Source organism: Cryptomeria japonica, unplaced genomic scaffold (assembly GCF_030272615.1).
Source record: "Cryptomeria japonica unplaced genomic scaffold, Sugi_1.0 HiC_scaffold_127, whole genome shotgun sequence".
In the NCBI taxonomy this organism is placed as follows: Eukaryota; Viridiplantae; Streptophyta; class Pinopsida; order Cupressales; family Cupressaceae; genus Cryptomeria; species Cryptomeria japonica.
Window position 1 is genome coordinate 370,001 of NW_026728949.1, and position 15,000 is coordinate 385,000.

Sequence of the window (15,000 nt, forward strand, 5' to 3'; positions counted from 1 at the left end):
GTGTGCTCCAAGGTGCGGCGTGCACGAAGTCGGACCCCGGTTTGCCCCGGGTGCGCACCTCGCGTGCACCTTGGTGCGCACACCTTGGCTGGGTTGCGCGCCCTGGTGGGCACCATGGTGCGCACCAAGGAGCGCTCCGAAGTGTGCTCCAAGGTGCGGCGTGCACGAAGTCGGAGCCCGGTTTGCCCCGGGTGCGCACCTCGCGTGCACCTTCGCCGCGGTGGGCACCATGGCGTGCACGAAGTCGGAGCCCGGTTTGCCCCGGGTGCGCACCTCGCGTGCACCTTCGCCGGGGTGGGCACCTTGGTGTGCAGACCTTGGCTGGGTTGCGCGCCCTGGTGGGCACCATGGTGCGCACCAAGGAGCGCTCCGAAGTGTGCTCCAAGGTGCGGCCTGCACGAAGTCGGAGCCCGGTTTGCCCCGGGTGTGCACCTCGGGTGGGCACCTTGGTGCGCATGCCTTGCCTGGGCTGCGCACCAGGGCGGGCTCAAGATGGCACCCGCGTTCCTTTTTTTTCACTATCTTTCAAAACGGAAATTTTAAAATCTCATTTTTTTTTGCCTTTTTCTGGAAATTAGTGAAGGCAGCGCATCAAAGGTGCGCACCTCGCTGCCCACCACGGTGCGCAACGCCGGTGGGCACCCGGGAGTGCTTCGAAGTGTGCTCCAAGGTGCTGCGTGCACGTTGTCGGAGCCCGGTTTGCCCCGGGTGCGCACCTCGCGTGCACCTTCGTCGGGGTGGGCACCTTGGCTGGGTTTGCCCCGGCTGCGCTCCGAAGCGGGGTTATTGGAGCGCCGCCTCTTTTTTTGTCGGAGCGTTTGGTGGGGTTTCTCGCATTGGCTCTTCCGAGGCCCGGTTGCCACCCTGGCGCGCACGAAGTCGGAAGTAGGGTTAATTGCCCGGGTGCGCACCTTTGCCAGGGTGGGCACCTTACCTGGGCTGCGCACCAGGGCGGGCTCAAGATGGCACGCGCGTTCCGTTTTTTTCACTATCTTTCAAAACGGAAATTTTAAAATCTCCTTTTTTTTTTGCCTTTTCTGGAAATTAGTGAAGGCAGCGCATCAAAGGTGCGCACCTCGCTGCCCACCTTGGTGTGCTCTGAGGTGCGCACCCGGGAGCGCTACGAAGTGTGCTCCAAGGTGCGGCGTGCACGTTGTCGGAGCCCGGTTTGCCCCGGGTGCGCACCTCGCCTGCACCTTGGCCGGGGTGGGCACCTTGGCTGGGTTTGCCCAGGGTGCGCTCCGAAGCGGGGTTACTGGAGCGCCCCCTCTTTTTTTGTCAGAGCGTTTGGTGGGGTTTCTCGCATTGGCTCTTCCCAGGCCCGGTTGTTGGGTGCGCTCCCACCCTGGCGCGCGCGAAGTTGGAAGTTGGGTTAATTGCCCGGGCGCGCACCTTCGCCAGGGTGGGCACCTTGGTGCGCACACCTTGGCTGGGCTGCGCACCAGGGCGGGCTCAAGATGGCACCAGCATTCCCTTTTTCTCACTATCTTTCAAAACGGAAATTTTAAAATCTCGTTTTTTTTTTGCCTTTTATGGAAATTAGTGAAGGCATCGCATCAAAGGTGCGCACCTCGCTGCCCACCTTGGTGTGCTCCGAGGTGCCCACCACGGTGCGCAACGCCGGTGCGAACCCGGGAGCGCCCCGATGTGTGCTCCAAGGTGCGGCGTGCACGAAGTCGGACCCCGGTTTGCCCCGGGTGCGCACCTCGCGTGCACCTTGGTGCGCACACCTTGGCTGGGTTGCGCGGCCTGGTGGGCACCATGGTGCGCACCAAGGAGCGCTCCGAAGTGTGCTCCAAGGTGCGGCGTGCACGAAGTCGGAGCCCGGTTTGCCCCGGGTACGCACCTCGCGTGCACCTTCGCCGGGGTGGGCACCTCGGCTGGGTTGCGCGCCCTGGTGCGCACCAAGGAGCGCTCCGAAGTGTGCTCCAAGGTGCGGCGTGCACGAAGTCGGAGCCCGGTTTGCCCCGGGTGCGCACCTTCGCCGCGGTGCGCACCATGGCGTGCACGAAGTCGGAGCCCGGTTTGCCCCGGGTGCGCACCTCGCGTGCACCTTCGGCGGGGTTGCGCGCCCTGGTGGGCACCATGGTGCGCACCAAGGAGCGCTCCGAAGTGTGCTCCAAGGTGCGGCGTGCACGAAGTCGGAGCCCGGTTTGCCCCGGGTGCGCACCTCGCGTGCACCTTCGGCGGGGTTGCGCGCCCTGGTGGGCACCATGGTGCGCACCAAGGAGCGCTCCGAAGTGTGCTCCAAGGTGCGGCGTGCACGAAGTCGGAGCCCGGTTTGCCCCGGGTGCGCACCTCGCGTGCACCTTCGCCGCGGTGGGCACCATGGCGTGCACGAAGTCGGAGCCCGGTTTGCCCCGGGTGCGCACCTCGCGTGCACCTTCGCCGGGGTGGGCACCTCGGCTGGGTTGCGCGCCCTGGTGCGCACCAAGGAGCGCTCCGAAGTGTGCTCCAAGGTGCGGCGTGCACGAAGTCGGAGCCCGGTTTGCCCCGGGTGCGCACCTCGCGTGCACCTTCGCCAGGGTGGGCACCTCGGTGCGCACACCTTCTCAATGTTTTCTTGCCTTTTCTGGAAATTGGTGAAGGCAGCGCATCAAAGGTGCGCACCTCGGTGTGCTCCGAGGTGCGAACCCGAGAGCGCTCCGAGGTGCCCACGAAGTCGAAAGTCGGGTTAATTGCATTGTTTTCCCCGGGTGCGCTCCGAGGTGCGCAACATCGGCGCGCACCAAGGAGGGCTCCGAAGTGTGCTCCAAGGTGCGCACGATGGCGTGCACCTCTGGTGCGCACGATTCGGAGCTCGGTTTGACCGGGGTGCGCACACCTTGGCTGGGTTGCGCACCTTTTGTGCGCTCCAAGGTGCGCACGAAGTCGGAGCTCGGTTTGCCCCGGGTGCGCACCTTCGCCAGGGTGCGCACCTTGATGCGCACGCCTTGGCTGGGCTGCGCACCTTGGTGGGCGCCATGGTGCGCACCTTTCGTGCGCTCCAAGGTGCGCACGAAGTCGGAGCTCGGTTTGCCCCGGGTGCGCACCTTGGTGGGCGCCATGGTGCACTCCGAGGTGCCCAAGATTGGTGCGCACCAAGGAGCGCTCCGAAGTGCGCTCCAAGGTGCGCGCGAAGTCGAAAGTTGGGTTAATTGTCCGGTTTGCCTCGGGTGCGCACCTTGCGTGCACCTTCGCCAGGGTGGGCGCCTTGGTGCGCACACCTTGGCTGGGCTGCGCACACCTTGGCACCCGCGTTTCCTTCATTTTAAATTTTTTTTTTTTACAATCTCTCAAGTGGGAAATTCTATAATCTCAACTTTTTTTGCCTTTTCAGGAAACTTTTGAATGGAGCGCATCATTGGTGCGCTCCGAAGTGTGCTCCAAAGCTCTCTCCAGCTGCGTGCACCTGCCCCGGCCGCACACCCGGCCCCGCCCAGCTTCGCTCACCTGTCCCGGGCGTCTGGTGCGGAACCTTAGAGTAAGAAACATCACCGTGCACCTTGGCCAACGTGCGCGACTCGACCGAGCGCGCACTGGCCGAGGTGCACACCGATTTCACCTGGGTGCGCGCGCAGCACCTCGGGCGCACCGGGGTGCGCGCACAACGCCCGGGTTGCACCGTGGCCTGTGTGCTCGGGGCGCCTCGGGTGCGCGCTCGGTGTCGCCCCCCGCGCGCGCGGTAGTGCGGGCAGCGCACCCCGGCCCGGCCCGGCCCCGACGAGAACGCAAACGGGCAAAAGGTTTATTCAAATAGCATTGCGACGCCCGGCGAAAAACTAAAAAAGGGTGCAACACCGGGACTTCCCGGGAGGTCACCCATCCCAGTACTACTCCGGCCCAAGCGCGCTTAACTGCGGAGTTCTGATGGGATCCGGTGCACTAACGCTGGTATGATCGCACCCGTTATGAGCTTGTCGCAGTGTGTACTTAGCAAACCGCGACCCACGTGCGAATCCACCCCGGCCACCCACCCCCGTCGAGGTGCACACCCTCCCTCGCGAAGTGCGCCCCGTTCGCCAAGTGTGAGCCCTGCCCGGGTGCGCGCACCTTGCTAGGGCGTCGGGTGTGCACCCGGCCCGGCCTACGTGCGTGCACCTGGAGGGGGCGTCGTGTGCGTGCAGTGTCCCGTCTGCAACGCGGTGCCCACACACCACCTCGGGCGCAACGACCTGCGCTCACATGTGGGCCGAGTGCACCTTGGTGCATGTTCGGGGCGCCTCGGGTGCACGCTCGATCTTGCCCCGGTGCACCAAGGCGCTCGGTTTGCCCCGGGTGCGCACTTGGTGCAAGGTGGGCACCCAAAATAGGGATCAAGCACCAAAACACAAGTTTCGGGATGCAAAATGGGACCCAAGGACCACAAATGCGTTCCAAGACCCATGATGGGTCCACGAGAACAAAAATGTGTTCCGAGACTTAATAAACAAATATTGGGTTTTAGGAGAAGAAACATGCTCTGATGCCCAAAACGAGAATCGACCCCGAAAAGGCCACAGGCCAAAAGTGGGATGCGAGACAAAAAAAAATGGGACCCGAGGACCAAAATTGGGTTCCCAGGTCGAAGACAGGGCAACCGGACAAGAAACGACCTCTAAGGCTCGAAATGAGTCCCGACGACTAAAACTTGACAAGAAGCACCCATCAGGCACCCAACTCGACACCCATGGGATGCCGACCCACCCGGGCTTCCACCTAGCACACCTTGGCACCCACCCACCCTCGCACCCAACCTCGCACCCAACTTAGCACCTTTGAACCCACATTGGCACTCACCCTGACCCTGGCACCTTGGAACCCACATTGGCACTCACCTTGACCCTGGCACCCACCTTTGCACTCACCTTGGGACCCACCCTGGCTCCCACCTCGGCACCCACCCAGACACCCACCTTGGTTCCTTGGCACCCACCTTGGATCCTTGGCACCCACCCCGACACCCACCTTGGCACGCAACTTGGCTACTTGCCACCCACCTTGGCTCCTTGACGCCCACCCCGACAACCACCCCGTGACCTACCCTGGCTAGGGTTGGTGCACACCCACCCTGGTGCCCACCTTGGCACCCACCCTATGACCCACCTTGGCACGCACCTTAGTACCCACCCCGTTACCCACCCTAGGACCCACCCCGTGACCCACCTTGGCCAGGGTGGGTGCACCCACCCTGGTGCCCACCTTGGCACCCACCCATCCTAGCACCCAGCCTGTGACCGGGCTTGGAACCCAACCTTGCACCCGCACCCGTCTTGGCCAGTGTGGGTGCGCACCCATCCTGGCACCCACGTTGTGACACACCCTTTAACCCACGCACCCTAGCACCCACGTTGGCACCCACCTTGGAACCCAACCTAGCAACTTGGCACCCACCCCGTGACCCACCTTGGCATCCACCATAGCAGTCGCCGACTTGGCACCCACCTCGGCACCCACCTTGACACTTGTGGACCCACCTTGCCACTCACCCTAGCATCGACCCATCCTAGCACCCACCCTGGCACCTTTGCACCCTAGCACTCACCCATCCTAGCACCTAACCTGTGACCCACCTTGACACTCACCCTCGCACCCACCTTGGAACCCAACCTAGCACCCACCCACCCTGACACCAACCCTAGCACCTACCCACCCTTGCACCCACCCTGTGACCCATCTTGGCACCCACCCATCCTACCACTCAACCTATCACCCACCTTCTCACCCACCTTGGCATCCACCTTAGCACCCACCCACACTGGCACCTTGGCACCCACCTCGGGCAAGGTGGGTGCACACCCACCCTGGCACCCAATTTAGAACCCACCGAGCATGTTACCCACCTTGGCACCCACATTGCAGCCCACCCTAGTACCCACCCTATGACCCACATTGGCATCCACACCCTAGCACCCAGGCACCTCGACACCCGCCTTGACACCCACCCTAGCACTGAACCTGTGACCCACCTTGGAACTCACCCTAGAACCCACCCACCCTGTGAACCACCTTGGCATCCACCTTAGCACCCACCCACCTTGGCACCCACTCTAGCACTCACCCATCCTAACACCCAACTTGTTACCCACCTTGGCACCCGCCCTCGCGTCCACCTTGAAACCCACCCTAGCACCCACCCACGCAGGAGCCCACCTTGGCACCCAACCTAACACCCACGCATCCTGGCACCCAACTTGTGACCCACCTTGGAACCCACCCTAGTACCCACCTTTGAACCCACTATATCACCAACCCACCTTGGCACCCACCCTATGACCCTCTTTGGAATCCACCCTAGCACGCACCCACCCTGGCACCCACCATGGAGCGCACCCTAGCACCCACCCACCTCGGCACGCACCTCAACACCCACCTTGGTGTGCGCACTGCGCCAACCTCTCAAAGACCCTATGTGGTGCGCTCCAAAGTGTACACCTTTGGTGCGCTCCAAGGTGCGCACCTTTGGTTGCGCACCTTTGGTGCACACCGAGGTGCACACCAAAGTGTGCACCGAGGTGAGCACCAAAGTGCACTCCAGGGTGCACACCAAGGCGTGCACCTTTGGTGCGGTCAATGCAAACGAATTCGGAAGTTGGGGTCGATGTCCTAATCGCTGCTGCAGACTACACGTATGAGAATCGGACAAATAGCTTTATATAGGGGAGGTGTTGCGTTTGATGGGTCGACTCCCCTGGTTGTGTGCACTGCACCAACTTCAAAGACCCTGTCTTGTTTAAGAAGTCAAAAGTTGGGGTGGATGTCCTAATCATTGCTGCAGTCTACGCATGTATGAGAATCAGACAAATAGCTTATATAGGGGAGGTGTTGCATTCGGTGGGTTGACTCCCCTGGTTGTGCGCACTGCGCCAACCTCAAAGACCCCGCATAGCAGAAGAAGTCGGAAGTCGGATTTTGGTGAGCACCAAGGCGTGCACCTTTGGTGCGGTCAACGCAGACGAATTCAGAAGTTGGGGTGGATGTCCTAATCGTTGTTGCAGGCTACACATGTATGAGAATCAGACAAATAGCTTATATAGGGGAGGTGTTGGGTTTGATGGGTCAACTCCCTTGGTTGTGCGCATTACGCCAACCTCAAAGACCTTGTTTTCGTTAAGAAGTCAAAAGTTGGGGTCAATGTCCTAATGGCTCCTGCAGGCTACACATGTATGAGAATCGGACAAATAGCTTATATAGGGGAGGTGTTGGGTTTGATGGGTCGACTCCCCTGGTTGTGCGCATTACGTCAACCTCAAAGACCTTGTTTTCGTTAAGAAGTCAAAAGTTGGGGTCGATGTCCTAATTGCTCCTGTAGACTACACATGTATGAGAATCAGACAAATAGCTTATATAGGGGAGGTGTTGGGTTTGATGGGTTGACTCCCCTAGTTGTTCGCATTACACCAACCTCAAAGACCTTGTTTTCGTTTAGAAGCCGAAAGTTGGGGTCGATGTCCTAATTGCTCCTGCAGGCTACGCATGTATGAGAATCAGACAAATAGCTTATATAGGGGAGGTGTTGGGTTTGATGGGTCGACTCCCCTGGTTGTGCGCATTGCGCCAACCTCAAAGACCCTGCATTGCGGATGAAGTCGAAAGTCAGAGTTTGGTGTGCTACAAGGTGTGGTCGAAGGTGCTCACCTAGGTGTGCACCTTTGGAGCACAGGAAAAGTGCCCTCCAAAAGTGCGCACCTTTGGAGTGCACAAAAGTGCCCTCCAAAAGTGCGCACCTTTGGAGCGCAGAAAAGTGCCCTCCAAAAAGTGCCCTCCAAAAGTGCGCACCTTTGGAGCGCAGAAAAGTGCCCTCCAAAAGTGCGCACCTTTGGAGCGCAGAAAAGTGCCCTCCAAAAAGTGCCCTCCAAAAGTGCGCACCTTTGGAGCGCAGAAAAGTGCCCTCCAAAAGTGCGCACCTTTGGAGCGCAGAAAAGTGCCCTCCAAAAAGTGCCCTCCAAAAGTGCGCACCTTTGGAGCGCAGAAAAGTGCCCTCCAAAAAGTGCCCTCCAAAAGTGCGCACCTTTGGAGCGCAGAAAAGTGCCCTCCAAAAAGTGCCCTCCAAAAGTGCGCACCTTTGGAGCGCAGAAAAGTGCCCTCCAAAAAGTGCCCTCCAAAAGTGCGCACCTTTGGAGCGCAGAAAAGTGCCCTCCAAAAAGTGCCCTCCAAAAGTGCGCACCTTTGGAGCGCAGAAAAGTGCCCTCCAAAAGTGCGCACCTTTGGAGCGCACAAAAGTGCCCTCCAAAAGTGCGCACTTTTGGTGCGCACCAAGGCGCTGGTTCGGTCGTTGCAGGCGAGTTCGGAAGTTGGGGTCGATGTCCTGAGCGGAGGTGCAAACTACACAGGTGTCGGAATCGGACAAATAGCTTATATAGGGGAGGTGTATGCTTCGATGGGTCGACTCCCCAGGTTGAGCGCACCGCGCCAACCTCAAAGACCCTACGGTATGGATGAAGTCGGAAGTTGGGTCCGATGACCAATTCGATTAGTAGGTATGCTCATGAGGTCGGAATTTGGGTCCGATGACCTGCCATGTGCAGGAAGGCGAATGTTGACACTGTGCGTTGCAAGGTGCACACCAAGGCGCTGGTGCGGTCTTTTTAGTCGAGTTCGGAAGTTGGGGTCGATGTCCTGATCGGAGGTGCAAGCTACACAGGTGTGGGAATCGGACAAATAGCTTATATAGGGGAGGTGTATGCTTCGTTGGGTCGACTCCCCGGGTTGAGCGCACCGCGCCAACCTCAAAGACCCTACGGTATGGATGAAGTCGGAAGTTGGGTCCGATGACCGATTCGATATGTAGGCATACTCGCGAGGTCGGAATTTGGGTCCGATGACCTGCCACGTGCAGGAAGGCGAATGTTGGCACTGTGCGTTGCAAGGTGCGCACCAAGGCGCTGGTTCGGTCGTTGGAGGCGAGTTCGGAAGTTGGGGTCGATGTCTTGATCGGAGGTGCAAACTACACAGGTGTGGGAATCGGACAAATAGCTTATATAGGGGAGGTGTATGCTTCGTTGGGTCGACTCCCCGGGTTGAGCGCACCGCGCCAACCTCAAAGACCCTACGGTATGGATGAAGTCGGAAGTTGGGTCCGATGACCGATTCGATATGTAGGCATACTCGCGAGGTCGGAATTTGGGTCCGATGACCTGCCATGTGCAGGAAGGCGAATGTTGGGACTGTGCGTCGCAAGGTGCGCACCAAGGCGCTGGTGCCGTCGTTGCAGTCGAGTTCGGAAGTTGGGGTCGATGTCCTGGTCAGAGGTGCAAACTACACAGGTGTGGGAATCGGACAAATAGCTTATATAGGGGAGGTGTATGCTTCGATGGGTCGACTCCCTGGGTTGAGCGCACCGCGCCAACCTCAAAGACCCTACAGTATGGATGAAGTCGGAAGTTGGGTCCGATGACCGATTCGATACGTAGGCATATTGGCGAGGTCTGAATTTGTGTCCGATGACCTGCCATGCGCAGGAAGGCGGAATTTGGGTCCGATGACCGAGTTGATGGCGTGCCATGCGCAGAAAGGCGGAATTTGGGTCCGATGACCGAGTTGATGTTGATGGCCCGCCATGCACAGGAAGGCGGAATTTGGGTCCGATGACCGATTTGAAGGCGTGCCATACGCAAAAAGGCGGAGTTTGGGTCCGATGACCGAGTTGATATTGATGGCCCGCCATGCGCAGGAAGGCGGAATTTGGGTCCGATGACCTGACATACGCATGGAGTCCGACTCGGGGGCCGATGTTCGATTCGATGACTTGCATTGTGGGTAAAGTCGGAAGTTGTGGTCTTTGACCCGATTCGATGACCAGACTTCGGCTGCTTGAGAATCGGACAAATAACTTATATAGGGGAGGTAGTGTTCTCGAGCATCCTCCCCCCGTGCCCGTTTATGTCGATTGATGCTGGTGCTCGACTGGTTGGAGCGCTCGGATGCAAAAATCTTGCACCAGGATTTATCGATTGTGATGGACACGGCAAGTCTCCTGATTGCTATGCAGGAGCTCATCGTGAATCTCTATGCGGCCTTGGTATGGACTCGACCTGCGGAATGGTTCGGCAATGGTAGTCGCTCCAACACGTCCTTGCAATGGCCACAGAGGTGATTCGACTAGAGCTCCAGTCTAGCTTTTGGGTTGCTTGGCGGACTGGTATAGCCGCGATCGAGTTCCGGCCATGAACGTTTTAGATAGCTCTTGGGCTTTCTGGGACGGAAGTCGGAAGTTTGGGCTGTTGTCCGATTTGATGACCATTCTTCGGATGTGTGAGAATCGGACAAATAACTTATATAGGGGACTGTGTTGTCTCACGCAGCCCCCTCCGTGCCCCTCTATCTCGACCGATGTTGGTGCTTGAAAGGGTTGGGATCGCTCGGATTTATAAACGTGCACCACCATTTGTCGAGTGTGAGGGACGCGGCAGGTCTCCTAAATGCTATGCGGGCGCTCTCTGAGAATCTCTATCCGGCCTCGACACAGACTAGTCTTGCTGAATGGTTTGGCACTGGTAGTCGATCCAACACGTCGTTGTTGTGGCCGCCTAGGCGATTCGATTCGAGCCCCCGTCTAGCTTTTGGGTTGCTTGGCGGATTTTGCCCTATCCGCAAGTGAGCTCGGTCCCTAAACGTTCGAGAAACCCGATTGCTATGCGCCGACTCTCTTTCTTGCGAGCCTCCATCTAGCTTTTGGGTCTCTACGGAACGGAAGTCGGAATCTGGGACCGTTGTTTGATTCGACGAGGCAGACTACGGTTGTGCGAGAATCGGACAAATAACTTATATAGGGGAGGTGTTGACTGGAGCATTCTCCCCCGTGCCCCTCTAACTCGACCAATGCTGGCGCTCGAACGGTGGTAGCGCTCGGATTTTCATTGAGCGCCAGCATTGGTCGATTTAGAGGGGCATGCGAGATTCCCGAATGCTATGCGAGGGCTCTAACGGAAATGTCTATTGGTTTCGGTATGGATGCAATTGCGAGTGGTTCGGCAAAGGTAGTCGTTCCGATGCGTCCATGTCGTGGCCAAATCGATAATTCGATTTGAGCCCTCGTATAGCATTTGGGTCTCTCGATGTGATTCCGCATTCCAGTCCCTTTGGGCACTGCTTGAGCCGCATCCCAGGGGGTTCCCTTCCCAATAATCTGCCTCGCAACCCGATTGCTATGCGGTGAGGCTCCTCGGCCGCCTCGGAACTATCTGTGTATCAGACGCATCGCGGGATAAGGGGTTGGCAACGGTAGTCGCCCCAAGCGCGTCCGATGCTTGGACCATTCCGAGGCGGCCCTGAAGCCTCTTCCGTCTAGCCGTTGGGTCCTTCTCGCCGCATCCCTCGCCTCGCACCCCGATTGCTATGCGGTGAGGCTCCTCGGCCGCCTCGGAACTATCTGTGTATCGGACGCGTCGCGGGATAAGGGGTTGTCACTGGTAGTCGCCCCAAGCGCGTCCGATGCTTGGACCATTCCGAGGCGGCCCTGAAGCCTCTTCCGTCTAGCCGTTGGGTCCTTCTCGCCGCATCCCTCGCCTCGCACCCCGATTGCTATGCGGTGAGGCTCCTCGGCCGCCTCGGAACTATCTGTGTATCGGACGCGTCGCGGGATAAGGGGTTGTCATTGGTAGTCGCCCCAAGCGCGTCCGATGCTTGGACCATTCCGAGGCGGCCCTGAAGCCTCTTCCGTCTAGCCGTTGGGTCCTTCTCGCCGCATCCCTCGCCTCGCACCCCGATTGCTATGCGGTGAGGCTCCTCGGCCGCCTCGGAACTATCTGTGTATCGGACGCGTCGCGGGATAAGGGGTTGTCACTGGTAGTCGCCCCAAGCGCGTCCGATGCTTGGACCATTCCGAGGCGGCCCTGAAGCCTCTTCCGTCTAGCCGTTGGGTCCTTCTCGCCGCATCCCTCGCCTCGCACCCCGATTGCTATGCGGTGAGGCTCCTCGGCCGCCTCGGAACTATCTGTGTATCGGACGCGTCGCGGGATAAGGGGTTGTCACTGGTAGTCGCCCCAAGCGCGTTCGATGCTTGGACCATTCCGAGGCGGCCCTGAAGCCTCTTCCGTCTAGCCGTTGGGTCCTTCTCGCCGCATCCCTCGCCTCGCACCCCGATTGCTATGCGGTGAGGCTCCTCGGCCGCCTTGGAACTATCTGTGTATCGGACGCGTCGCGGGATAAGGGGTTGTCACTGGTAGTCGCCCCAAGCGCGTCCGATGCTTAGACCATTCCGAGGCGGACCCGAAGCCTCTTCCGTCTAGCCGTTGGGTCCTTCTCGCCGCATCCTTCGCCTCGCACCCCGATTGCTATGCGGTGAGGCTCCTCGGCCGCCTCGGAACTATCTGTGTATCGGACGCGTCGCGGGATAAGGGGTTGTCACTGGTAGTCGCCCCAAGCGCGTCCGATGCTTGGACCATTCCGAGGCGGACCCGAAGCCTCTTCCGTCTAGCCGTTGGGTCCTTCTCGCCGCATCCCTCGCCTCGCACCCCGATTGCTATGCGGTGAGGCTCCTCGGCCGCCTTGGAACTATCTGTGTATCGGACGCGTCGCGGGATAAGGGGTTGTCACTGGTAGTCGCCCCAAGCGCGTCCGATGCTTGGACCATTCCGAGGCGGACCCGAAGCCTCTTCCGTCTAGCCGTTGGGTCCTTCTCGCCGCATCCCTCGCCTCGCACCCCGATTGCTATGCGGTGAGGCTCCTCGGCCGCCTTGGAACTATCTGTGTATCGGACGCGTCGCGGGATAAGGGGTTGTCACTGGTAGTCGCCCCAAGCGCGTCCGATGCTTGGACCATTCCGAGGCGGACCCGAAGCCTCTTCCGTCTAGCCGTTGGGTCCTTCTCGCCGCATCCCTCGCCTCGCACCCCGATTGCTATGCGGTGAGGCTCCTCGGCCGCCTTGGAACTATCTGTGTATCGGACGCGTCGCGGGATAAGGGGTTGTCACTGGTAGTCGCCCCAAGCGCGTCCGATGCTTGGACCATTCCGAGGCGGCCCCGAAGCCTCTTCCGTGTAGCCGTTGGGTCCTTCTCGCCGCATCCCTCGCCTCGCACCCCGATTGCTATGCGGTGAGGCTCCTCGGCCGCCTTGGAACTATCTGTGTATCGGACGCGTCGCGGGATAAGGGGTTGTCACTGGTAGTCGCCCCAAGCGCGTCCGATGCTTGGACCATTCCGAGGCGGCCCCGAAGCCTCTTCCGTGTAGCCGTTGGGTCCTTCTCGCCGCATCCCTCGCCTCGCACCCCGATTGCTATGCGGTGAGGCTCCTCGGCCGCCTTGGAACTATCTGTGTATCGGACGCGTCGCGGGATAAGGGGTTGTCACTGGTAGTCGCCCCAAGCGCGTCCGATGCTTGGACCATTCCGAGGCGGACCTGAAGCCTCTTCCCTCTAGCCGTTGGGGCTTTCTCGCCGCATCCCTCGCCTCGCACCCTGATTGCTATGCTGTGAGGCTCCTCGGCCGCCTTGGAACTATCTGTGTATCGGACGCATCGCGGGATAAGGGGTTGGCAGTGGTAGTCGCCCCAAGCGCATCCGATGCTTGGACCATTCCGAGGCGGCCCTGCAGCCTCTTCCGTCTAGCCGTTGGGGCCATCTCGCCGCATCCCCCACCTCGCACCACGATTGCTATGCGGTGAGGCTCCTTGGCCGCCTCGGAACTATCTGTGTATCGGACGCATCGCGGGATAAGGGGTTGTCACTGGTAGTCGCCCCAAGCGCGTCCGATGCTTGGACTATTCCGAGGCGGCCCTGCAGCCTCTTCCGTCTAGCCGTTGGGGCCATCTCGCTGCATCCCCCACCTCCTCGGCCGCCTCGGAACTATCTGTGTATCGGACGCATCGCGGGATAAGGGGTTGGCAGTGGTAGTCGCCCCAAGCGCGTCCGATGCTTGGACTATTCCGAGGCAGCCCTGCAGCCTCTTCCGTCTAGCCTTTGGGGCCATCTCGCCGCATCCCTCGCCTCGCACCCCGATTGCTATGCGGTGAGGCTCCTCGGCCGCCTGGGAACTATCTTCGTATCGGACGCATCGCGGGATAAGGGGTTGTCACTGGTAGTCGCCCCAAGCGCGTCCGATGCTTGGACTATTCCGAGGCGGCCCTGTGGCCTCTTCCGTCTAGCCGTTGGGGCCATCTCGCCGCATCCCCCACCTCGCACCCCGATTGCTATGCGGTGAGGCTCTTCGGCCGCCTTGGAACTATCTTCGTATCGGACGCATTGCGGGATAAGGGGTTGTCACTGGTAGTGGCCCCAAGCGCGTCCGATGCTTGGACTATTCCGAGGCGGCCCTGCAGCCTCTTCCGTCTAGCCGTTGGGGCCATCTCGCCGCATCCCCCACCTCGCACCCCGATTGCTATGCGGTGAGGCTCCTCGGCCGCCTTGGAACTATCTTCGTATCGGACGCATCGCGGGATAAGGGGTTGTCACTGGTAGTCGCCCCAAGCGCGTCCGATGCTTGGACTATTCCGACGCGGCCCTGTGGCCTCTTCCGTCTAGCCGTTGGGGCCATCTCGCCGCATCCCCCACCTCGCACCCCGATTGCTATGCGGTGAGGCTCCTCGGCCGCCTTGGAACCATCTTCGTATCGGACGCATCGCGGGATAGGGGGCTGTCACTGGTAGTCGCCCCAAGCGTGTCCGATGCTTGGACCATTCCTAGGCGGCCCTGAAGCCTCTTCCGTCTAGCCGTTGGGGCCTTCCCGCCCCATCCCTCGCCTCGCACCCCCGATTGCTATGCGGTGAGGCTCCTCGGCCGCCTTGGAACCATCTGTGTATCGGACGCATCGCGGGATAAGGGGTTGGCACTGGCAGTCGCCCCAAGCGCGTCCGATGCTTGGACCATTCCGAGGTGGCCCTGAAGCCTCTTCCGTCTAGCCGTTGGGGCCTTCCCGCCCCATCCCTCGCCTCGCACCCCGATTGATATGCGGTGAGGCTCCTCGGCCGCCTTGGAACTATCTGTGTATCGGACGCATCGCGGGATAAGGGGTTGGCACTGGTAGTCGTCCCAATCGCATCCGATGCTTGGACCATTCCGAGGCGGCCCTGCAGCCTCTTCCGTTTAGCCGTCGGGGCCTTCCCGCC

The 15,000-nt window shown here is 60.1% G+C and overlaps 1 non-coding gene across 1 annotated transcript; it reads right to left on the minus strand.

The window, feature by feature from the left end:
- Positions 1-3,768: 3,768 nt before the first annotated feature.
- Positions 3,769-3,887, minus strand: LOC131865953 (5S ribosomal RNA). Its single transcript, XR_009364588.1, has one exon. It is a non-coding gene; the product is annotated as a 5S ribosomal RNA (ribosomal RNA).
- Positions 3,888-15,000: the final 11,113 nt, after the last annotated feature.